The sequence below is a fragment of the Thermobia domestica genome, chromosome 2 (genome assembly GCF_964235325.1).
Source record: "Thermobia domestica chromosome 2, izTheDome1.hap1.1, whole genome shotgun sequence".
Lineage (NCBI taxonomy): Eukaryota > Metazoa > Arthropoda > Insecta > Zygentoma > Lepismatidae > Thermobia > Thermobia domestica.
In genome coordinates, this window is record NC_137455.1 from 116,831,620 (window position 1) to 116,858,083 (window position 26,464).

Genomic DNA, 26,464 nt, shown 5'->3' on the forward strand with positions numbered 1-26,464 from the left:
CGTTTATGGTATGCAGTGAATTCAACTAAATTCTCATAAGTAATTATACTCACCCTGAATGTATCACCAATGATGTTAAAATAAATAATTTTGCTTCAAAACAAAACAACTAAATCTTTATTCATACCTGGCTTCTAATACTTACTTCGTTTCCTTTATTTATTTTTACATTTACAATAAATATATGTAGTACGCCCCTAAAGTACTCAAATGAGCACATGCCCTCCCTCTGCCTCTATGGCACATTTTAATATGAAATTGCTTTTAATACACTGAAATACATACATATAACTAACTAGAAAATATTCAGAAATAATTTTTTGGTGCAGTAAAAAAAATTCGGGACCGTAGAGGTTAATGATACCGTTAACCACTAGTTCACGCATTAATAAGACATACATGGGGAATTTATATTACTTAGTACTAGCGATATATATAAATTACTGTAATTAATATGCAAGTTCCTAACAATAATATAATTTTATTCATCCTCTAGTTAATTTATAATGAGGAGGAATTTTTTTTCAAAAAGTATTAAGTGGAAGAATTCTCCACCTGGTTTTGCTCCTTAGCTGGTACTCATTTCAGGTCGCCCTCAAAAATTTCGTTCACGCTTGGAATGATTAATTTCAAATGGAGCTCCACCTAATTGCTTTCAATGAAATTTGCGCTCACTCTGGCTCGGACTCACTAACCTCAGTTGGTGTTGCGATCGGTCTCACATCTGACTGTCTGCTTACTTTTCAAGAAATATCACCAAGATATTACAATTTTAAACTTTAACTTGTGGGAAACTAATCGTAAGTTGAGTCAACAAAGATGGTGATGTGGGTGTGGTGAAGCTGTGACGTATGGCTTCATGAATTTGCAGTTTGGGCACGTCCTCTATATTATAACATCCTTGGATACCAACCTGTGTTAGCACTCCAAGCAGTAAGCAGGTCGATCACTCAATATCGTTTTCGTAGAGTCTTACGTGCATGACTCTCATAACGGAATCAAACTATTTGCTGTAAACATCACTGTAAGTAGGGTCTACTCACGTTAGTATTACGAGGAGGCCCAAAAGAAACAGTATTATTGTTTTAAGAATTAATTGATTCTTTTTTACAAAATCCTTTAAGTTTTCTTTAAAGTACTCTCTATGCGATGCACTTCGCCAGTCTTCTTTCCCACTGTTTGAAGCACCTCTGGAACTCTTCAATTTTGATATCGTTCAGTGCCCTTTGCGAAGCTCTTTTTACAGCCTCCACACTATCAAAACGCTTTCCTTTTAGATTTTTTACATCTCTCGAACAGAACAAAACTTGCACAGGGCTACGTCAGAAAGTTAGGGTCACTTTCAATCTGATTTTTCAAGCCCTGGCTCAAATTCAGATTTTTTTTTTTTTTTTTTTAATCTTGTGTGAGCAGGCGAGGAACAAACTTAGAGGTAACATGTCTCATTTGCAAATCCTTAGTCAAAATCCGCTGGCACGAGTTCCAACATACTTCTGTCTGTTCTGAAATTTAATCGATCGTCAAACGATGATTCTCGTTGATTTTTTTCAATGTTTTCATCGTTTCCAGGTCATGTAGGGCACCCAAAATGAGCATGCTCATCACCACTAATCTTACCACGTTTAAAGCTAACAAACCACTAGAAAATTTGTGTGCAGCTCATAGCTCCCTTCTTGAAAGCTTGTTGAAGCATTTGGTAGACTCCCGTTACCCATTTTTCAAGCAGGAAACAAAATTTCAAACACGCTCTTTCTTGCTTTAAATCTGCCATAACGATTTCGCAGGTATCAAACGAGAACATTTGACAAAAACAACATTACGATTAACCTCCTACGCAGGCGTCGCTTGGACAACTGATTTAGGAAAGTCTCTATTAGATCCAGCTACTGAGAGACTCTCACTATGATTAGGAACGGCCACGGGCTGACAATCAGGTTTCTTTTGGGCCATCCCTCGTATCAATGAGTAAATGAGTTCGTAGTTGTAATGGTTTCGCATTAGAATCCGACTATTGTAAACATAAAATACGGCTTTTCTATGTTGTACAGTACTCCGCCGGTGGAAATTAATATCTAATTCAATCCTCTTTCATATGCATTTAGTCGTTTTAACCATAAAATTACCATTTTCATAACGATCTATTGTAAAGTTACACTATAATTTCAAGCTTCTGATACACTGCTATTCAGTATTTGAATAAATATTATTTTGCTGTCGTTCGGAACTTCGGAGATTTAAATTTCCTCTAGAGAGCCATCAAGATACCATTGCCTATTTCACTCATATTGCCTTATGCTATAATACGTCTCAATAATTAACATACGTAATATAGTATAATACTAGCATATATATTACCTGCTTCGCTGGGTTAAAATGAAAATTTAAGTGCACAACTCCGAATTTCATGTGTTTAGTACCCGTGAAATATGGTGTTTTCGTTTTTAATGGCATCGATTAAAACATCTCCGGAAGATCATTGATCATCTCGGCGATCCCGAAAACCATGGATTCGACACTAATATTGGTCATTTTTGATCATTTATATATATATATATATATATTCCCCCTCCCCCATGTTGCGGGCCATGGCATCGGAAGTGTCATCGCTCATCTCAGCGACCCCCCCCCCCAAAAAAAATGTGGATTCAGCACTAAAATCAGTCATTTTCGATCATTTTTAAATATCTCTTCCTCCCCGTCCTCCAAGTTGCGGGGTTGAATTTGAATTTAAACGGGATCACAAATATCACTGTTCATCTAAGCGACCCAGAAAACTATAAATTCGACACTGATAGTGGCCATTTTCGATCATTTTCATATATCCCTTTCTCCCCTTTTCCCAAGTGGCAGGGTTGATTTTGAATTTCAGCCGAATCAGAAATGTCACTGTTCATCTGAATGATACCGAAAACTATGGATTCAACACTAACATCGGTCATTTTTGATCATTTTTAAATTTCTCTCCCCCTCCCTCTCCCCTATAGTATATATAGCTCCTCCTCCTCCACTCCGTGCTGCGGCATTCGACATCATAATTGTCACTGTTAATCTCAGTTACTCCTAACACTATAGATTCGACACTAATATTAGTCATTTTCGATCATTTTTAAATGTTTATCACACTCCCTTACGTTGTACCCTCCTCCTCTCCAACTATCAGGACTGGATTTGGATTGAAACAGCATCAGAAGTGTCGCTGTTTCTCTCATCGAATTCGAAATCTATGAATTCAACACTAATGTCGATCATTTTTGATCATTTTTAAATTTCCTGCTCCTAAGCTCATGTATGTTGAAAATTTGATTGAGATCGGTCGGGTGGTTCAAGAGTGATGAAGTCGCAAAGGCAGTCATTTTAATTTAATTTTTTTACATATACAGATGGTGATCAGAAAAGTGGAAACACCTGAACGAAATTGCAAATTATCAGATTAATATGGTGTCGGGCCACCTTTCGCCTTCAGAACAGCCTTGATGCGACGTGGGATGGAGGCATAGAGGTCGTGAATGGTAGCAAGTGGAATTTTACACCATTCCTCGTGCAGGGCATCGGACAGTTCTGTGGGAGAGGATGGAGGTGGAAATCGTCGCCGGAGTCGTGTTTCCAAGACGGAGCATAGATGTTCAATTATGTTGAGATCTGGGGATTGGGCGGGCCAGGGGAGGTGTTGAACTTCATCCCGATGTTCCTCAAACCACGCTGCAACAACGCCAGCTGTGTGAATGGGTGCACTATCATCCTGGAAGATGGCGTCATTGTCCGGGAACAACATCCGGACCATAGGATGCAAGTGGTCTCCTAAAATTGCGACATAATCGTTGGCAGTGATTCGTCCGCTAAGTGTGACCACAGGACCTAATGAAAACCATGATATTGTGGCCCACACCATCACCGAGCAGCCGCCATGTTTCATAGTTGGGCGGAGACACTGCAGATCATAAGCTTCTTTGGGCGTTCTCCACACATAAACACGGCCCGTGGTTGGGAATAGGGTGAAGGATCACTCATCCGACCATATCACACGTTTCCAGTCCTCAACGGTCCAAGTTGCATGGTCGCGGCACCATTTGCGGCGTGCGAAAGCGTTATGGTCCCTGATGAGCGGTTTGGCCCGTGCAACACGACCCCGTAAGTTCATGTCATGTAATTCGCGGCGAACTATGATTGTCGAAACAGAGTGGGGAAGGTGCTGATTGAGTTCCTCCGTCACTTGCTCCACAGTGACACGACGGTTCTGCGTGACAATGCGCTTTAATACCCGGCGTGACCTGTCACTCATGATTTTCTTCCGCCCACAGTTCCGCTTCCCCGATGTGGTTTTCCCGTGTGTTGTGTAGGCCGTCATCACCTTCGACACTGTCCCACGCGACACACCTAACACAAGCCACTGCCGTCACACTCACTCCACATAACCGCGCACCAACAATTTGCCCTCTTTGAAAATCTGAGATGTCTCCCATTTTACACTACCTCCGTCTGCTACAGCCACTGGACACTGCTGTTCCACTGCGCCTGACGTAGTATGGAGACCGACCTAACACACCACCACCAGCGGTCCGGCTCTGTGGGCGCCACGACACCACTGCCAACCCATACATCTGACGTGTTACCAACTATAGGTGTTTCCATTTTTCTGATCACCATCTGTACGTCTGCCCTCCCCTCCCCTAGGTTGGCTCGTCAAAGTGAAACTATAAAAAACACCCAAGTCCCGACCCTCATATATGTTGAAAATTTGATCGAGATTGGTTGGGTGGTTCAAAAGTTATTAGGTTTTGTTAGTTTTTATTTATACGTCACCCTTCCTTAGGATCTACCGTTAAAATGAAATTACAAAAATGTTTCCAGATCCGAACCTGATGTATCTTGAAAATTTGATTGAGATCGGTCGGATAGTTCAAGAGGTATTAAGTTACAAAAATAGTAACTTTCAGTCTTATATAAATTGATTTATATGTATATATATCCCCCTCCTTCTCCTCCCCTACGTTGCTCCGTCAAGTACGAATGTATAAATGTGTAACAAAGCACAGTGTACCTCAAATCAAAATTTTGTATATAAGCCATCTCATACACTGGCAACCTTACGAAATGTTCATGTTTTCTGGCAGTTACCAACCTAATTTGTTTACAACGTTTGAATTACGTTAATAGTAGGGTCCGGTTTAGAAAATCCACTTACATATAAATTTAAACTGTTTCAGCGGTGTAAAGATATGTGGACTTTCTATATCAAGTACATATTTACTTAATATTTTTCCTAGTACATATTTACTTAATAAAACATATAGTAAGTAAATATACGTTTATGCGTAGTGCCTAAATAGAATAAAATGATAATTTTAAAAAAACGTAATACCGTTCAGAATATACATTTTAAAGAGTCCTCTGGAAACAACAGTAATAAGTATACTGTAGTAAAAATTAATTTTATTTTGAAATCATAATATAGTAATAGAATGAAATTTTCTTTGTGTTTGTACATAAATTTCCGGAATATTCCCGAAAAATATCTTCCCGGGAATTTACCCATCACTGTGTATAATACAGAAGGACAGCGCAGAAATTGACCGTCGTGCAATAGATTTGGACGTGCAGTTTTGACATCTTTTGTTGACTAATTTGCAGTAATGTAACGCCTTAAAGAAAATCGAAGAATACACTTTTGCAATTGAAAATAGAAGAATATAGAAGTGCATGTCATTCTTCTCTGTCTGCTATCTACATTACTTTGTATCTCAGTTTCATATAATGAAAATAAAATAATGAAACAAACAAAATAATGGCTTTCCGAGGTCTTACCGAGGGGGATGGAGGTCTAGAGCAACTGTTCAAAGATGCGTAAGTTATCGCAGAATAAAATTGCGTTTCAATTTATTTTCAAGTTTTTCCTTTTAAAAAAAGATACGTTTAGTATCCAATTTCCCTCTCAGAAAATTCATGAAAATCATAGTAAATACGAGGCACGTCCAGAAAGTAAGTTCCGTTTGGTAATAAAATTAAATTGTGTACAGATACAGAAAAATTATTTATTGCACAAAATTCTACAACTCTTAAACTACTTTTCCACATAACTGCCGAAATTTTGCAGGCATTTGTCATAGCGTGGCACAAGGTTTTGTATGCCTTCTTCATAGAAGTTTGCCGCCTGTGTCTTCAACCAGTTGGAAACAGTTTCTTTCAGCTCGTCGTCATTGTTGAAGTGTTGACCGCCAAGGAAAGACTTGAGAGAAATTCCATACCGAGAGCACTAATTGTAAACCTGCGGTTTTCCTGGATCTTGTCATGAATCGCGTGAACCAGTTCTTCTGTCACTAAAGATGGACGCCCACTTCGTTCTTCATCGTGCACGTCACTATGTCCTTCATTGAATTGTCGGACCCATCTTCTAACCATTGAATCACTCATAGCATTTTGTCCGTAAACATCGCAAATTTGCCGATAAATTTCACTTGGTTTCACTTTCCTCTCATTCAGAAAACGAATCACCGCTCTGATCTCACAAGCGGCGGGATTTTCAATCAACACCGACATTGTAAACAAGTACAACAAAGCGTACGTGACTGACAGCGATCTCCAAATGGCGCATGTTTCTTCTCCTTGATACAGAGCGTCTACCGCGCATGTGCGGAACTGCGATTGCAGTGCTGCAGCGGAGATAAATTGAAACGGAACTTACTTTCTGGACGTGCTATGTATTCTGATGTTCATTTCAGAAACTGAAGGTTCCTTTACCATATTAAAGAATATAAAAGTACTTAAATGTCATAACTCAGAATCGTCTTAGTGTATTATAGTCTCGGTAAAAAAAAAAAAAAAAATAGTAAATAACAGACTTCGAAAGAGTTATTTACAAGTTGGTTGCACAGAAGAACAGCAGAAGTAATTCATATACAAATGAAATGGTGAACTTGTTATGAATGAGTATTCTTTATTGTGTGTGAGTATATATGCTATTAGGCCCTATAAGTATTATTTTCATTGATTTTATCGTTTTGCTTATTTAGAATACTGAAAGTACTAACCAACCATAGAAATTATATTTTCTAATGGCGGAAAACTATCGAAAAACTGTCACTAAAATAGGAACCTGTGCAGAGTCGCTTTTTGCGGCGTATTAAAAGTTTGACGTAATTGATTATGCTAACTTTCGTGTTTAGAAATACGTTAAAGAAATTTAAAAGGATTTTTATATATATTTATTTTCATTTCATTTCTCTTAATGTGTTATGTGAAAATATTCTTTAACTTTCAGTTTGGAAAATGCTTACCAAACGCTTAAAATTGTAATACAAATCACGAACATGGAAGCAAATTTTATACCAACCTTGAAGTAAATTTATATCTTAAGATTCTTTCTTCTTGTACATATGGCACGTGTCAACTGTATCAATAATACTTCCTCATTGATTCTGCACAGTCAGTACGTAAATTCACTATCGTTGAAACGCTTTTATGTTGCTCCTTACGTACCTTTGTTATTACTTATGAAGTACGATACATTCTATTATTAACGTATAACTTGACAATACGTCCAGGTAATATATTATTGGTTTCTTTTCAAGAACTAGTAAGATCCATTAAAATGTTTTGCATGATAGTAAAACGATGCCTTCATATACATTTACTCCATTTGTTATTGATTCTTTCTTTCATTTTTTTATCTTTTATATTTCTATTTAATAGTGCTATTACAAAAGATATATGAGCAAAATTACAATAACCGTATTCATATGACTGTGACATATTTCGCCAATCATATCATGAAAAATTTCTTCCTTTATACGACCTCCTAATCATTTTTCAAATAATAAACACGTCGGCATTTATAATTTGTAATTATTCTCCTAGTTATATTTTTATCGTAAGAACACTGTTCTTTTTAATTTAAAAATTTCTTCGAGATTCTCACATAAATCAAATTAACGCCATCATATAGATTTTTATATTAGCCCATCTTTATAGACGCCATGTTGTATTTGAAGTATTTCTTGTTCGAATTTGATATTAGTAACAGAAGCATTGTACTTTTCGTACTTTGATTGAATTAAAGTACAGGAAGGATGAGCCGAACCAGGCCGGTAGCCAGCCAAAAATTGTAGGGGGCCCGGCTGAAGTTAGGGGGGGCCCGATCCAACCATATTATAGTTCATTTGCAAGCCTACCGTGAAAATTTTAGAGGGGGCCCGCAAAAATTTAGGGGGGCGGCCCCCCTAGACCCCCCTGGATACGGGCCGAACAAGAGTTCATCAATAACAAGTGCACGTACTTGTTGTTCTAAAAATATTACCATTTTTACTTTTGAACGACGATTGGAGAGAAAGTATGCAAATCGTGAAAAAATCGCATACAACATTTCAACGAAGTTTAAAATATCTTGGCCACTTACAAGGCGAAAAAAATTACTTATTTATTTATATGTGTGTTTGTCCATCTGTCCAGTTATCCCGATGTTTGTACACTCACTCACTCGCTTAAAGGCCAGAACGTTCATCGTTCCTAGACCAAATTTTAAACTTTGATTCTTATAAGATTCCCCAAAACCGAGATCAAATTTTCTTCCTATACACCAAAATAAGGATATTTTTTTTTAATCTAATTTTTCGAAAATGGTTTTATTTATATTTTATATCATTCAAAAATTATTTCATTAACAAACTTATTTTGTAGTTTAAGTAATATTTCTGAGGAAAGATCACAAAGAGGAATTTACTTCTAACGATTTTCTCAGACAACTCGGACGATTTTCTTCACATTTTGTAATTGTTTCTATAATAACCCAACAATATGAAATAACTTAATTCCCTGGGAAAGTTGACAAGGATTTATTTACTACAGAAAACGACTAAAGTTATTTCATTATAAAACGTACAAAATGACTCATTTATTTTTCATGAAAAATTCACCAGGGGCAGGGGCGTAATAGTTTTACTGCACCCTAGATCGATCGATCACCGATTTACTCATACACGAAGCCCTGCCCCTACATTTCAGCTGTTGTGTTTTATACACACACACACACACATATATATATATATATATATATATATATATATATATATATATATATATATATATACTAACAGTATACAAGGTTCTTTTTATTAAGAAATGTAAATTTTTTACTTATCTTTTTCCTAAGTTATCACTATATACTTAAAAGGAATTATATTCATAGAAAATTAAATTAAAAATGGTTTACTGTACTAAATATAATTTAATAAAAAATAACAATGACTCGTTATACAAAACTTTCACTAGGCAACTTCCAAGACAAACATTGCAATAACGATTGTGCGGGTATTGCCCAGTGGGAATTCAGAAAGCGGCCACGGGGCTCGTGGGCCCCTCCATGAGGAGTAAAATATATAAATTAGTTCGTAATGAAACGCTTGTTCAAAGGCTGTGGGAAAAAAAAAAAGGGTTTCAAATTTATCTCAAAAGGAAGATTCTGAGTGCGTTCTCCACTCATTGCAGATAATGTATGCGTTTCCAGTTCATGGTAATCCTGGATTGTTTCGTGTTGAACAACATGGCTTTCCTCACTGATGCCTGCACAAGGGCGGAGACAAATACGTAGCTATTATGAAGCACTGCAGTCCATATTTTTAGTTTGTGAACTAAATATCGGAAAATGTCTTAAGTTTATTTTTCAGGCCTGCGCTCCCTCTCAAATACTCCTGGATCCACCCCCGGTATCGACTGTTCCCGATTAACTGCTAATAGTCATAGCATAGCTTTTGAAATGTTTTGAAACGTTCTTTGCATAAGAAACAGTCTTCCGTTTTTCTTTTCTTTTGTTTTTTGTTTTTTTCGCAATTGTGCTCTTTTAATGTGTGCCCTGGAGCAATAGACATTTCCTTTTTGACCAAAGGTTGTAATTTAAACACATCATCCTGTAGAACTAGTCTTCAATATACCACATACCAAAAATCTTAGAAAAATATTTCTTCTTACGGAGATACAACGCTTTAAACAATGCAAAAATCAGCTGCTTAGGTCACGGCAACAGAAACAGGGGTTTTGGCGTGACGTCATAGATCATTATTCCTCTGTGAGTCGCAATGAAAGCTTTAGGGAATCTTTTCTTACTGTAAACTACAAATAAATTTAGTGGATTAGTGAAAGGAAAAGTGGCAAAATAAGTAATATACTTACTGTATATAAATGTAACGTGTTAATAAGACCTATTTCCCTAATTTAAAATACATTAAAGATCATTTGTAGTGTTCTATCTTTAGAAATATTTTAGATAATTGACGCACTCAAAATCAAAAGTTGTTAAGTCAAGTTTCTTAAGAAATCTTGTTAAGTGCACGACAAATATCCTACAAGACAGGTATACACCATTATTAAATATTAAACGAATCAGATGACATTAAGTCGTTCAAATGATATACCTGTCCTTGGGAAGGGAGTTTGAGTTTCGGAAGAGAAGATGTTAAGTCCATATTTGGAAGCAGATGTTGTTAAGTCAAAATCGTTCCGCGTCTGCTGTACGAGTGGCATAGCTGCTTTGGCGCCAAAGGGCTTGCTGCATATTGAAAAAATGACTGACACCGAGAAAGATTCGAGTAACAATGTCACAAGTCAATGTTTGTCTGAAGAGAGTGACCCTAAATATGCCCCTTCTGGTGACTCTAAATATATAAGGGAGTTAAGTTCAACAAGTAGCGTTGACAGTGATTCTGAAGATACACCTTCCGCATCAGCTGCAATTGTAGATCCAGCGAAACAAACTTATATCATGTCTATTCTGACACCAGGGCCTTCTGAACTGTCAAAAGCAATATCCGGTGAAATGAACACTCCCGCCCGTGGTAGGATGACACGAAGAGCTCCGAAAAATGGAAACGTAATGTGTGCAAGAAGTTGAGAGCAATTGGCAAAGCGTACATAAGGTACAAAGGAACGTTGTGAGCCCGCGTGTGCAAATTCAAGGTTTCCAATGTATGTATGTGTGGATGTGCAAAGAAGTTCTCTGAGGATCAGAAAGACAGGATATTTACCTATTTCAATGAACTGGGCAGTCACGAGTAGTGATGGGCAGTGGGAATATTTCCGGTGGGAAGGAAAATAAAAATATTACCGGGAAGGAATTTATTTCCATTTGTTTTTTTACTTTATCTTCCAAATTATAAGAACCATATGACTAATTACTTTATTTTCTTTTATTATGATTTACTTCTAGGTTTTAAATAATTTCGAGGTTATAAAATATAAAATTCATTGACTATACTTTATATAAATAATAATATGATTTTTTAAGTTCTTTTTCTATTTGCACTAAAAAGTAGCAAAGTACTAATTTACAAATGATAAAAAGGAACCAGTTTGTAAACTAATGTAGAAATTATGTAGAAATAGAGATGAATTACTATTAATACACCCCAAACCACCGTTAGTAATAGACGTCGTTCTGTCTCCTATCTCTGACTCGAATTTCTAAAGAGGTACTCAGATTTCTTTTACATGTGAATTAACGCATGAAATTTGGAGAAATAGGTAGGAAGAAAGGTCGTGTGTGGCTATGTTACGTGTAAAATTATAAAGAAAAGTCAGTATCTTGCAAAATATTGTGAACATAAATATGTATGCGCAAATGTTGATAAAATGATGAGACATGTGTCTTCTAGCAGTTACCTAACCTAATTTGTTTTTAACATTTACAAATTTAATATGTTTATAATATCAGTAGTAGAGTCAACTTTACAAAATCCACTTACATATAAATTTAAACTGTTTAGCGGTGTAAAAGTATGTGGACTTACTATACCATTTTTTCACATATTTACTTGCATAAAACTATTGTAAGTAAATATACATTTATGTGTACTCTCTAAACAGAATAAAATATTAATAAAATAACATAATACCGTTCAGAATATACATTTTAAAGAATCCTCTGGTGACAACGGTAATAATTTACTTTGATAAGGAAAAAAAACGAATTTAACTTTGAAACCATAATATAGTAATAGAATGCAACTTTCTTTGATTCTACATAAATTCTCGGAAAATTCCCATTTTTGGGAATCTTCCCGGGTATATTCCCGAAAATATCTTCCCGGGAATTTGCCCAACACTAGTCACGAGCAGCAAAACGTTTATCTTCAGGGGTGCCTTCTTCAAAAGCCTATCAAGACTCATCGCGCTCGCAAGCTGGATGCCAAGAAGCGAGAAAGTACGTATGAATACTACATCACATGTGATGCTGTGCAAGTTCAAGTGTGTATGAAGGCATTTCATGCGTTGCATGGATTGAGGCGAGGAAGGCTATATCGGAAAGTTCGAAGTTTATTTCATTCACCAACTGACAAGAGAGAGAATCATCCGCCGGGACATAAAAAGCCTGAGTATATGCGCCAAAATGTACGCGATTTGATTGCAAACATTCTCACAAAGGGAAGTCATTAAATCTAAATCGCAGGCTGCCCGATATCAACCTGCCGAACTCACCGTCGGTCAGTTGTATAAAGATTTTATAGAGCAAAATCCAGATTTGCGTCACGATGTCAAATATTCGTTATTTAATGACGTATTTCAACGTGATTTTTATTTAAAATTTGGTCAACCAAGAAAAGATATTTGTGATGACTGCATGAAAATGGATGCACAATGCAAGGCTGTTCGTCGAGAGAAACCAAGAAAGGCTTTTTAAAAGAAGACAGTGCATTGTCATAAAGCCAAACACTTTATACTTACATAAGGGAGATGAAGGAAGCATCTCAGAAGGACCTCTCTATATAGGGTATTTGTTTTGATTATCAGATAAAGCTTCCTCTCCTAGTAACTAATATTGGGAAAGCATATTATAAAAGGCAACTATGGCTGCACAGTTTTGGTGTATGGGATGTCGCTTCAAATGATGCGACAATATTCATGTACTCGGAAACATTTAGTGACAAAACACTAAATGAAGTTATGGTCTGTATGAAATGGCATATTGATAATAAGGTGTCTGAGTCAGTCAGGGAACTACATGTTTTTAAAATAATTGTGCAACACATGGGAATAACATGTGTATGTTTGCGTTTTGGCTGCATCTTGCGCAGGTCGGTTTTCGGTGTGTTTATTTATACTTTCTCATTCCAGGACATTCTTTCATGCTCATTAACAGAATTTTTGGGCATATTGGAAAGAAGAAGCGATCGAAAGATCAAGTCCTCGTCCATTTTACATGAGTTCAACTGATCAGACAAAATCTACGCAAAAATCCTATTGAGGTTGCGTATATGAAAAAATCACTCACTGATAATGAGGAACTGATGACACTCCAGTTGCTGACGGCTTTGATTTCAAAGTGGTCTTTAATGACATTCTTATCCGATGTGTTCCTGACTTTACTGGAATTCGTGGTGTATGTTTGAAAAGAGGGTGTGTACCTGAAGTTTGTAACAAAATGTCTTCAATTATTTTCCGCTTGTAATCGTTTTTTGAAACGTGAGGTGCGATTGTAAACCTTGTAAAATGTAGATGACGATGCTCCACAGACTTCAGATCAGTTGCGCCTGGTTAAGAAAGAGAAATGTGATGATGTACATTTGCTGTTGGAACATGTATCTCTGTCAGAAGAAAATACATTTTACAACACAATTCTGTCTGCTACTGATGTTGATGATGATGAAGAGTGAATGTACAAGTGGTTGTTAGAAATAATGTTCGTACCTGTCTCGTATTGCTTATCTATTCTTTATTGTGGCATCTGTGTTAACACTGAGGGTCAGAAGTTGTTAAGTACACTGACTTAACAACTTTTCACTCGTTTTATAAGGAAAGTTTTTTAGTCAAGGTTTCATATTTTGTTCCAAAGCGTTCTGTGTACCTTATACGCACCTGGTATTGTAAAATAACGTCACACCTCTTGAAACGAACCAGCATACGAAATTTCAGTTCATTATATTCATATCTTGGTATTTCAACACATACCATAAACTTCAAAGCTCGCTCCTGTAAAATATAGAAATAATGACAGCAACTTTTCATTCTGAGTGCGTCAATTGTAAACTTAAGCAGGATAACTTTATTATTGTATTACATCAGAAACATTAGGAGTCTAAGTACTATATTAGTTCAAATTAAGTCACGCACAGATTGAGAATATCTAGGACACCATATTGTAACTTCTTTATTTTGAATATTTGTCGTGAATCTCTATGCTATTATACTACAGCTACAAATAAGCACTTTCTACACCGAAAAACTCTTAATCACTTAAAAAAAAATCTTATCCTATTACATCCTTACATTTTTCTACTATCTACTTACATATTAGCAATTCGTCACCCCACACCATTGCTACAACTATTCTTATCTTAATGCTATAAGGGTCATATTATAAAGCGCTTTACTTTTCTACTATATTTCTACAAGGGAAATGTTTTTGTGGTTACCGCGGTGGTTTGAAGCGGAAGAAAGCAGTAGCGAATAGAGGCAAATAGATGGTTAGGCTGCCGAAAGAGCGTCATAAACAAGATAAGTGCTCGAAAATGTTTCTTGTGACCTAAACGCCGGTTCTCAAACCTAGGCACAATAATAATACAATTACATACATGGAGCTACATAATCATATTTTGGATTTATCTTATTTAGGAGCCAGACTCATATTTGCAATCACCTTGACTACCTGGTGCCCAGGATTTTTCGAGCCCGAACAAGAGGAATATTAACAGAAATTAGTTGTGTATTACATGTATTTTTACTTTGAAACTTCAACTGTTTCTTTTTGATAATCTTACACGAAATGGTGTTCTAAGTATACGAACATAAGCTAGTTTATATTCTTTCCTTCGTCAGCTGCGAGGTGATTAATGTATGGTATATGGCGGTACATTTGCAAAAGATGATATAGTGAAAGTATTGCGTTTTGTGTTCTGAGGTCCACAAGAAAAAAAAACGTTTGAAGAGTTAAGTTTCGTTCGTATAGATTGATTTCTCTTACTTTGCTTCATTCACTGGAACCGAATATTATGTTTATTACTCATCTGACATATCAGAAACATTCATTATAAAAGGAGACACCGCTCACCTCTAGTGTGACGGGTGCCTGGTTCGAACGCAGGCCATATGAGTTTGGGGTCAACAACATCGCGTCTGTGGGTTTTCTCGTGATTCTGACGTTTCCTCCCACATGACCAGTCCGCCGATTCTTTTATAATCATTCACTCTTATTAACCATCCGTCTTCCTTTACCTACAGGGCATATTCGTGGAACATAAAAGTTGACATTTCATTTTATTTTATTCAGTAACTAGTTATCATTACTGGGTTTTGTACCTGTTTATTTGTTTAAGTGTTAAGTCATGTGTTCAAAACACTTCAGTCAATCTGTAAATGTTCACATGAACTAATATAAACAATTATATTTGGGTTCTTTGTTAGTGCTATATTTTGTGTGAAGGTGATATAATTCATTATTCAATATGGTGCTCCACTGAAAATATTTAAGCGCAGGTATTATTAAGAGTGTTGTTTTGATAATTGGAACTTTGCGTCGGCATTAGAGGGATTAATCAACCATATGCCGTACGTGATCCAACAGGGAACGTAAGTATTGCACCATTTCGTTTCCTATAATTAACTAGTTACTTTCAGTAGTCATATTTTTTGCTTGTTTAATTGATATCTTTTTATTATTATTATTATTAAACTTGCTATACATTACGTACTTTCTTCGATCTGTTGTATCACGAGGCATTTCTTGTTTGTAGTCCGTTCTGGTGACCCATCGAAGTATGGGAGAATTAGATCAGTATAGAATTCTGTAAAGCAGATATAATACTATTCTGACATAGTTAGAGATGCAAAAAAGCCGGCTTTTTTGAATCGATGGTTTTTTTCACATAAAAAGCCGGCTTTTTTGGAAAAAAACCGAGAATTTTGGAAATTTTGGCTTTTTTCATTTTCATGATTTTTCTATCCAAATAGCTTTCTTATAGTATATTCTATAGTTAGATAAGATTTCCACGACCTGAATGCCATATTTAGCTCTGTAATTCACCATCAAGATGGATGGAGCACATATTTTACGAATTAAAGCTAACATGAAGAATGTAGTATTTGAGGGCAATTTTACAGGTTATTTAACTTTATTTTAACTTTTGAGTTATCGACATTTTTTCCTTCTCTAGATCATTTTAGTTTGTCATCCGTGTTTCATTTCTAAGAGCTTAGTACTCCAGCTTCTAGCACGAAAGTTAAACTTACGTTTTTCTATATATCCGTCAAAGCATACGTTTTTCAATATGTCCGTCAAACCGTATTTGCACATTTCTGTTATACTGTAGTTGTGCAATGATTTAGCAATAATTTTCCAGATACAACCTTGAATACCAATTTATACAAATAATCAATAGCGGATTTAGAAAAGTACTTTGGGAGGGGTTTCTCTGATTGTTTCGTTTTCTAAAAAGTCCTAATTTTATTTGGGAGGTGCTTGAAGTTTATGAGTACAGGCATAACTAATGTTTCGTTTCGTTTATATGTTTAGCAATAATCTTCCGGATACAACCTTGAAGATCATTTTATACTGAGAATCAGTGGCGAATTTAAAAAAGTGTTTTGGGAGGGGTTTTCTTACTACTAATGTTTAGTTTTTCTAAACATTCGTAATTTTTATTTGACGGGAGCTTAAAGTTTATGAGTAAAGGCATAACTAATAGATATTTCGTTCGTTTTAGACATTCCACAACTTTGGAGAACAGGCTTCAGTCCGAAAGACCGATCCTCTAACCTTCGCAAAACCGTCACTGCTGGTAATTAGTAATAATAACGATTTAAAAACAATAAGAAAGGAAGTCGGCCAACTCCTACACTCCTAGTCGGCCAGTACACGCACTATTTCTACATTCTCAGATGGAATGAAGGAAGGCTTTGACAGAATGGTCGAATGCTGGGTTGAATCCCGGACTTCCCGATAGAAGCGCAAAAGCCAACCACTCAGTCACGTTTGTTGTGCAGTTGTATTTAGCTTAACTTAAATATATTCCGTAGTCTTTTTTTTTTTTTTTTTTTTTTTTTTTTTGTTCCGTAATGATATGTTGAATCCCTCTTGTTAAAAATTCAGAAAACTTGAGGACTGGGTAAACCGTGATGGTGGTCAAGGGCGCCAATGTTGTGGTTTCCAAGGAGGGGAAGTACAAGCGACGTTTCAAAAATAGTTTCAAATTTTTCTGTAACTAATGTAAAAATCCTATTGGATTTTCAATATTCTGAAGTACATTTTCCTCTAGGGGGGGGCAAGCGCCCCCTTAACCTCCCTGATGGGCGCCCTTGATGGTGGTTATAAAAAACTTGACTGTAGAATTTCAAGAATATACAGAACCATGTGCAGCCTTTAATTGTATCATACAAATCTAAGTATTTCTCTTATGTTTTATTTTAATTTTATTTTGTTTCAAAAAGAGGGTATGGAATATTTTGAATTAAAAATACTACATACAATTTTGCTAGTTATTTGTGTATTTTTTGAAAGAAGTTTTTACTCTTAGGGTTGGCTCGTTTACACCAGCTATTTTTTTTTAATAACTGGTTTAAACTAAAAAAAATTAAAAGAACAAAAATGCGAATCGTGTGAACTTCATAGTGACGTTTCACATGTCAAACCATCTGCATTAGTCTTATTTCCTTTTCACCTTTTAATCAAGGTGTCCCATGTTCAATTGTCGGTCGAACCACAACCCTTCTTTCATGTGTAAACCAAGTACTCTTTCGGATGTCACTTTAAGCGAAAGTCTTCTCCTTGATAACCTCGGTATTACGTAAGGATGTTAAGCCTAAACATACAAAACGAAACCAAATTATATATTTCTGCATGCCTGTTGTTTTATAAAGAAGCGAAGGTTGCTTAAATATATTGATTAAAATTGGTAAAATTTATCGATTGCCTACTTAGCTTCCAACATTAGCTTGGATTGGACTTTCAATGATACCTACATACTAAATTTGTAATTTAATACCTCAGTTTTAGAAAAATAAACACACTGCTGAACAAGAACGTCTGATGAGGATCTTGGATAGAAGATCGAAACGTCACGTGTAAATGTGTTTTTATATTAAATAAGTGCAGTCTTGTTCAGCAGTGTGTTTATTTTTCTGATTTTATTCGCAAGACGTTGACTATGATTGTGTGTCACTCAGTTTTAGCGTACTGATTATAATACGTTGACCTTTAAATGTTACATGCGAATTAAATTTTACAGGATTTTCCCGTCATTGTTTTACATTTAAAAGAATGACGGGATTTTCCCGATGGCTAGGGCGGGAGTTTCTCAATTTAAGAAATTTACTGACCGGACTTCTTTAAGCTTATGGGACCTCTTCCAGCATAACCCCGTTGTTGAATAATAACACCAAGGCGAAACAAACTTATTTCTGTGAATATGTAATACAAATATATAAAGCAAAATATCTAAATCAAAAAACCTGGTTTAAACCCCAAAAAAGCCTGGTTTAAACTGCCCCCCCAAAACGGGTTTTTGGCATTTTCAGAAACAACCATGGTTCTTGCCAACTCTGCTTACTTTTGTATATAGGAGGTTAAAATGTGTTTATTGTATACATTGGTTAATCCTTTGGAATTCATAATGTAAAAATGTTGAAGTAAAATTGTTTAAAATATCTTTTCGAAATTCATGGTTTACTTTCGAGGTTTTATATTATTATCGGCATCAACCACTAACTAAATGACTTTCTGTGTTATAGAGAAGCGAAACAAAGTCTGCTTTATCGATTTAAAGCAGAATTTTGAAAAAAGCCCAAAATTTCCCAAGCAAAAAAGCAAAGCAGAAAAAACCGAGTTTTTTTCCAAAAAAGCCGGTTTTTTTCCGAGCCCTTGCATCTCTAGACATAGTATCTTCGATTTAGAGCATTTTGCTGTAATTAAAATAATAGTTGGATTGTTATTTTTTTGTATCGCTAATTTTGTTGCAAAATTTATTGTTAAAAATATACTTCACATATATTTACAGCAATTTCGAAATTATCATTTAGATTCAAACTATATTCGAAACCTCATATTAGTTAAAGTAACAACCGGTTCATAGTTGGATTAATAATAATAATAAAAATAATAATAATAATAATAATAATAATAATAATTATTATTATTATTATTATTATTATTATTATTATTATTATTATTATTATTATTATTATTATTATTATTATTATTATTATTATTATTAGACTTGTTTTATAATTGGTCTGGGGGAGACCTTTTATTAATATTGCGTATCCCTCTCCCGGATGTAGGCTTATCTGTGTTATTTCTATAACACACAGTCTTACATTACACATATTTCATGGTTTCTAACCTGGTCATAGATGACGAGGGCCAGAAATTGCGTAGACTATTTAAAGGTTATAAAGTGTCAAGTTGCCCTGCTCTCCTCTTTGCGGGTACCAGTACTGCCAGATACCTAGATGATACGTAACAACTCGGTCTGATCTAGTATTATGACTGTTGTACGGCTTATTCTCTCGTTGTATTGTTTGACTGTGGTAATGTTACAGTATTAGCCTAGAGACAACGTAAGCGGTTCCTGCGTGTTCTTAGGAAGGAAAGTATATGATAATTAAGGCAATAATATTCTGTGCTATTGTTTATAGTGTTATTTATTAATGTAACTTTATTTTAGTAATCATAGATGTTTATATAGAAATTGAAATATTTTTGTTAATAAAATTAATATCAAAATTATGTGTAAATTACATTTAACACATCTGAAAGACATCTTCACATTCCGTCTGGTTGATGAAATTATAAGTTTATTTTGGTTAAAAGTTAACAGTCGCTCTTTTGACTAGATCAGTGTATCGTAAGAAACGTTGTAAGATCTGCGTTGTAAGAAACGAAAACGATATGTAAATTTAACGTTTAAAATTTGGCTAGAGCGACAGGATATTTAGATTTTATATCGAAGGTAAGGCTCAATAGCCTATTACTTATATTCTAATTTAAAATATTATATGCAGTGCACATGTGCTGCAAAGAGAGCAGAGCAGCCAGCGCAAGAAGTTTAGGAAACAAATGGTTGAAATTCGAAACCCTAATGACAGAAGCTCTTTACAGAGAGCTATTTGGGCTTACAACACCAACTTCGAATTACCCATTGTCCCCAAATATGGACTACTTAACGGCATGGGAAATAGTCCAAAAACTAGTAACAAATTTAAAGTCACTCAGAGAGAAATATCCTCACCTATATGGAAACGTTAAAATGTTTTCGGAAAATCTTAACGGGAAATGGAATGAAAACGAACTTTGTCTCAGGTTGGATGCTGATTTTTTAACGAAAAGGGTTCGGTGCAAAAAGTTCTTGTTTTGATTAAAATTTCTCTTGCAAGGAGAAGCCAAGTAGAAGAAGTTCCTAGTAGAAACCTTCTGCATAATTTGTGACACCTATTTTACAATTGTTGGGGAGAGGTTTATTCCAAGTGAATATTTAGTGAAAGATTGTGCCTGTTTGCGCCCAAAGAGATTTGAAGAAATAAAGAGAATGGGTTATCAGATGTAGCCCTGAAAACATTAACAGAAAATACAGGCGTGTGTAAAGAAACTCGGTCATGTGAACTCAAACCAATTTTGTGATTCATTACAAATATTACCTCAAGAATCTAAAGGATACTTCTACTAGTGACTTCGATGTGGTTCAGTGCCCAGCTGAATTCAAGTTGCATACACTGTGAGTTTGCATACACTGTGAGTATATTGTGTGTACAAATATGATATTACCAAACTAACTCGGTAACTTGTGAACATTTATTTATTAGTATCAAGTTGGCCCCACCACTTTTGGACGGAGAAAAATAAATAATGCTATTCGTTTGTGCTACGTTAGTGCTGGTTAGTGCCCAAATTTCAGCGTTTGTGCAATCAAAATAACAAAGTTATGAACAATTTAAATTTCGGGGCCAACTTGACGTCAAGTTGGCCCCGCTTTTTTCCCTAACTGAGATAGAATTGATTTTCTAACGTCAAATGTTTGTGCTACGTTAGTGCTGGTTAGTGTCCAAATTTCATCGTTAGTGATGTTCAAATAACGCCGTTATAACGAATTAATTAGCGTCAAGTTGGCCCCGCCTTTTTTCCTTAATTGAGATAGAATGGATTTTCTAATGCTAAACGTTAGTGCTACGTTAGTGCTGATTAGTGCCCAAATTTCACCGTTAGTGCTGTTCAAATAACGCCGTTATAACGAATTAATTAGCGTCAAGTTGGACCCTCCTTTTTTCCCTAATTGAGATAGAATGGATTTTCTAACGTCAAACCTTAGTGCTACGTTAGTGCTGCATAGTGCCCAAATGTCACCGTTAGTGCTGTTCAAATAACGCCGTTATAACGGATTAATTAGCGTCAAGTTGGCCCCGCCTTTTTTCTCTAATTGAGATAGAATGGATTTTCTAACATCAAACGTTAGTGCTTCGTTAGTGCTGGTTATTGCCCAAATTTCACCGTTAGTGCTGTTCAAATAACGCCGTTATAACGAATTAATTAGCGTCAAGTTGGCCCCGCCTTTTTTCCCTAATTGAGATAGAATGGATTTTCTAATGCTAAACGTTAGTGCTATGTTAGTGGTGATGAGTGCTCAAATTTCACCGTTAGTGCTGTTCAAATAACGCCGTTATAACGAATTAATTAGCGTCAAGTTGGCCCCGCCTTTTTTCCCTAATTGAGATAGAATTGATTTTCTAATGCCAAACGTTAGTGCTACGTTAGTGCTGATTAGTGCTCAAATTTCACCGTTACTGCTATTCAAATAACGCCGTTATAACGGATTAATTAGCGTCAAGTTGGCCCCTCCTTTTTTCCCTAATTGAGATAGAATGGATTTTCTAACGTCAAACCTTAGTGCTACGTTAGTGCTGCATAGTGCCCAAATGTCACCGTTAGTGCTGTTCAAATAACGCCGTTATAACGGATTAATTAGCGTCAAGTTGGCCCCGCCTTTTTTCTCTAATTGAGATAGAATGGATTTTCTAACGTCAAATGTTTGTGCTACGTTAGTGCTGGTTAGTGCCCAAATTTCATCGTTAGTGCTGTTCAAATAACGCCGTTATAACGAATTAATTAGCGTCAAGTTGGCCCCGCCTTTTTTCCCTAATTGAGATAGAATGGATTTTCTAATGCTAAACGTTAGTGCTACGTTAGTGCTGATTAGTGCCCAAATGTCACCGTTAGTGCTCTTCAAATAACGCCGTTATAACGAATTAATTAGCGTCAAGTTGGCCCCGCCTTTTTTCCCTAATCGAGATAGAATGGATTTTCTAATGCTAAACGTTCGTGCTACGTTAGTGCTGATTAGTGCCCAAATTTCACCGTTAGTGCTGTTCAAATAACGCCGTTATAACGAATTAATTAGCGTCAAGTTGGCCTCGCCTTTTTTCCCTAATTGAGATAGAATAAATTTTCTAACATCAAACGTTAGTGCTTCGTTAGTGCTGGTTATTGCCCAAATTTCACCGTTAGTGCTGTTCAAATAACGCCGTTATAACGAATTAATTAGCGTCAAGTTGGCCCCGCCTTTTTTCCCTAATTGAGATAGAATGGATTTTCTAATGCTAAACGTTAGTGCTATGTTAGTGGTGATGAGTGCTCAAATTTCACCGTTAGTGCTGTTCAAATAACGCCGTTATAACGAATTAATTAGCGTCAAGTTGGCCCCGCCTTTTTTCCCTAATTGAGATAGAATTGATTTTCTAATGCCAAACGTTAGTGCTACGTTAGTGCTGATTAGTGCTCAAATTTCACCGTTACTGCTATTCAAATAACGCCGTTATAACGAATTAATTTGCGTCCAGCTGGTCCCGCTTCTTTTCCCTAATTGAGATAGAATGGATTTTCTAACGTCAAACGTTAGTGCTACGCTAGTGCAGGTTAGTGCCCAAATTTGAGCGTTAGTGCTATTCAAATAACGCCGGTACAACGAGTTAACTAGCGTCAAGTTGGCTCCGTCTTTTTCCGCTAATTAAGATAGAATAGATTTTCTAATGCCAAACGTTAGTGCTACGTTAGTGCCCTGATTTCACGGTTAGTGCTCTTCAAATAACGCCGTTATAACAAACGTAATTAGCGACAAGTTGGTCTCGCTTTTCTTCCCTAATTGAGATAGAATGGATTTTTTAATGCCAAACGTTTGTGCTACGTTAGTGCTAATTAGTGCCCATATTTCACCGTTAGTGCTCTTCAAATATCGCCGTTATAACGAATTTAATTAGCGTCAAGTTGGCCCCGCTATTTTTCACTAATTGAGGTAGAATTTTTTATTTAATGCAGTTTGTGCTTGATCGTTGGTGCTTGGTCGTGCTTCAATTTGTCCGTTAGTGGTGTTGAAATTACACATCCATGAACTTTGCGTCTACACTTAACGCATTAACGATAAAATTAGTGTCAATCATTATTGCATCGTTAATGATACTTAGTGCAGCAACCTCTAACGTCAGTGCTTCGTTAGTGTACATGCTACAAGTAAAACAACTTTAGGGTTTCAAATTGGCGCTGGGCCTCACTTTAAGGACTAACGAAATAATTAGTGCATTCATTTGTGCATCCTCAGTGCTTCTTACTGCACTAACCACTAACGTTAGTGTTTCATTAGTGTAGGTTTTTCGAGCCAAAGCAATGGTCCTCGCTGATCTCTCCACACTATGCATTAGTGAAAAAATCGTGTCATTCGTTTGTGCATCGTTAGTGTTTTTAGGAAACACTAATAGTTTCGTAAATGCTTTACTATTCGTGTAGATATAGCCAATTATGTGTCACGAAACTCTCTTAAGAAATATATGGGGAATTTTTCATTGCGTGAAATTCATTGCAAATTTAAAAGCACTAATGACTTCTTCTAGTGCAATCGTTAGTGCTTCTTAGTGCACCATCCCCTACGTTTGTTCTTCATCAGTGTCGCTGCAACAAGTGGAAAACCTTTGTGATCAGCGTGATCTTGATCCCTACTTTAAGCACTGACGAAGAAATCAGTCCTTTTCGTCCGTGCATCGTTAGGCTTCTGGAAAACACTGATTGTTTCGTGAATGTTTCACTATTAGTGTAGACGTAGCAAATTATAAGTTCCAAAACTCCCACATAAATTGCATGGACAATTTTCTAATTGCGTGAAATTCCCGCCAAATTCAAAAACACTAATGACATCTTTTATTGTACTCGTTAGTGAATCGTTAGTGCTTCTTAGTGAACCAACCAATAACGTTAGTGCTTTTTCAGTGTAGATGCTAAAAGTAAAAAACCTTTGGGGAGCTAAGTTCACGCTGCTTCCACTTCAAGCAGTAACGAAAAATCAGTGCCTTCATTAGTGCATCGTTATTGCTTCTTAGTGCGCCAACCAATGACGTTAGTGCTTCATTAGTGTATTCTCTAGAACCAAATCAATGATAGGGAGTAATTACCCTATAAGCCCCACTTTAAGCACTAACGGAAAAAATAGTGGAATTTCTTAGTGCATCGTTAGTGCTTCTAAAAACGCTAATAGTTTCATTAGTACTTCGTTATTGTTGTAGATATAGCCATTTATATGTCACGAAACTCCCAAAAGAAAAACGTTAATTTTTTTACTACTCAAATTCTCGCCAAGTTCAAAAGCAGTAATGATCTCTTCTAGTGCAATCGTTAGTGGTTGCTAGTGCACCAAGTCCGAACATAGAGCCTCTCATTGTGAATGTTTTTGTAGGGAAGAGCTAGCGTGTAGTTAGCATTCTCTAAGTTTTATTTTATAGCGTCCATACTGTTGAAGCACTAATGTTGGGAGTTCTGCAATAAGACCTATTAACGAAGTAGTAACCATTACAATACACGTCGTCATTAGTGCTTTTAAATTTGGTCTTAATTTTACAAAATGAAAAATGTTACGTCCGTAAAGTTAGCCCCGCACGGTTCTCAAATGCTACTAATTTTTTTTACATATTTACAGCTTTTTTAGTGTACATTAGTGCACTAAACACTTACCTTAGTACCATAGTACTTTAAAAGTTATTAATGAATAACTAGGGCAGTTCTAAGTTTAGATTTTTCAACTTACGCACAATTTTATAGTAATTGTGCCACAAAAGTGAGCTCCTCCGTGGCTAAGCGGTTAGCGCACGCGCCTTTGGCGTGGGAGTCCCGGGTTCGATTCCCGACGGGAGCTCATGTGGTTCGGATTCCACGTTAATCAGTAGGTCCACGTCTCATATAGCCTCGCTGCTGAACGGGACGTTAAACTCAAAATAAACTCAACTGTGCCACAAAAGTGGAACTAACACCAGCGGATAGTGCATTGTTAGAGCTCTATGACACAGTAAGCCCTAAAGTTAGTGCTAGCATAATTTAGGAGTTATAAGTGCATAACTCACTCAGGACTAAATTTAAATTTATCGAATTTTACAATGATTGTCTCGCAAAGGTAGAATAAACGTCGAATTTTTGTACATCGTTAGTACTCCAAAAAGTTCTAACGGTAGTGATATTTAATCTGTAAAGTTAGTGCTATCATAGTTTGGGAGTTACTGATGAATAACTCGTGCGGGGCTAACTTTAGATCTTTCAGTTTTTTGTAGAATTTTATATTTATTGTCAGATAGAAACAACATCAACAACATTAGTCAGTGTATTGTTGGATCTCCATTAAACAGTAAGCACTAATGTTAGTGTTGTCATAATTTAGGAGTTATTATTGAATTACACGGATGGTACAGTATTGAAACTTACTGAAGTTTACACTAATTTCCCCATAAAGATAGGACAAACTCTAAAGATGAGTACATTGTTAGTGCTACATACAACTCAAAACACTAACGTTAGTGCTATCATAGCTTGGGAGATACCAATGAATAAAAGAATTTAAAATTATCGAATTTTACTCTAATTGTTTTACAAAGGTAGGACAAAAACTGAAGGTTAGCGCATCCTTAGCAGTCAAAAAAGAAAAACAAAAAACTAGGTACTAACGTTGTACTATCTCATTTTAGTGGTTGTTAATGAAGAACTCAAGCGAGGCTATTCATTTTACACTAATTTAGATTCACATTAGATTTCTCATTTACACAATTTTACACTAATTGTCACACAAAAGTGGGACTAATACCAGGGCTTAGTGCATTTCTAGAGCTCTATAAAACACTAAGCACTATCGTTGTAATTTCATGAATACTTCAGGCAGGACTGAATTTAAATTTATCGAATTTTACTCTAATTGTTCCACAAAGGTGGATAACCACCAAAGCTTAGTGCACTGTTGGTGCTCCATAATACACTAATCACTAACGTCAATGCCATCACAGTTTAGGAGTTATTAATAAATAGCTCGGCAGGGATAAAATCAGGTTTTACAACTTTTACACAATTAATGTAAAATTCAATAAATTTTAATTTAATTTCGTTCGAGTTATTCACTAATAGCTCTTAAACTATGATATCGTTATCGCCAGTGCTTACTATGTTTAGAGCACTAATAAAACACTAATATTTAGCGATTAC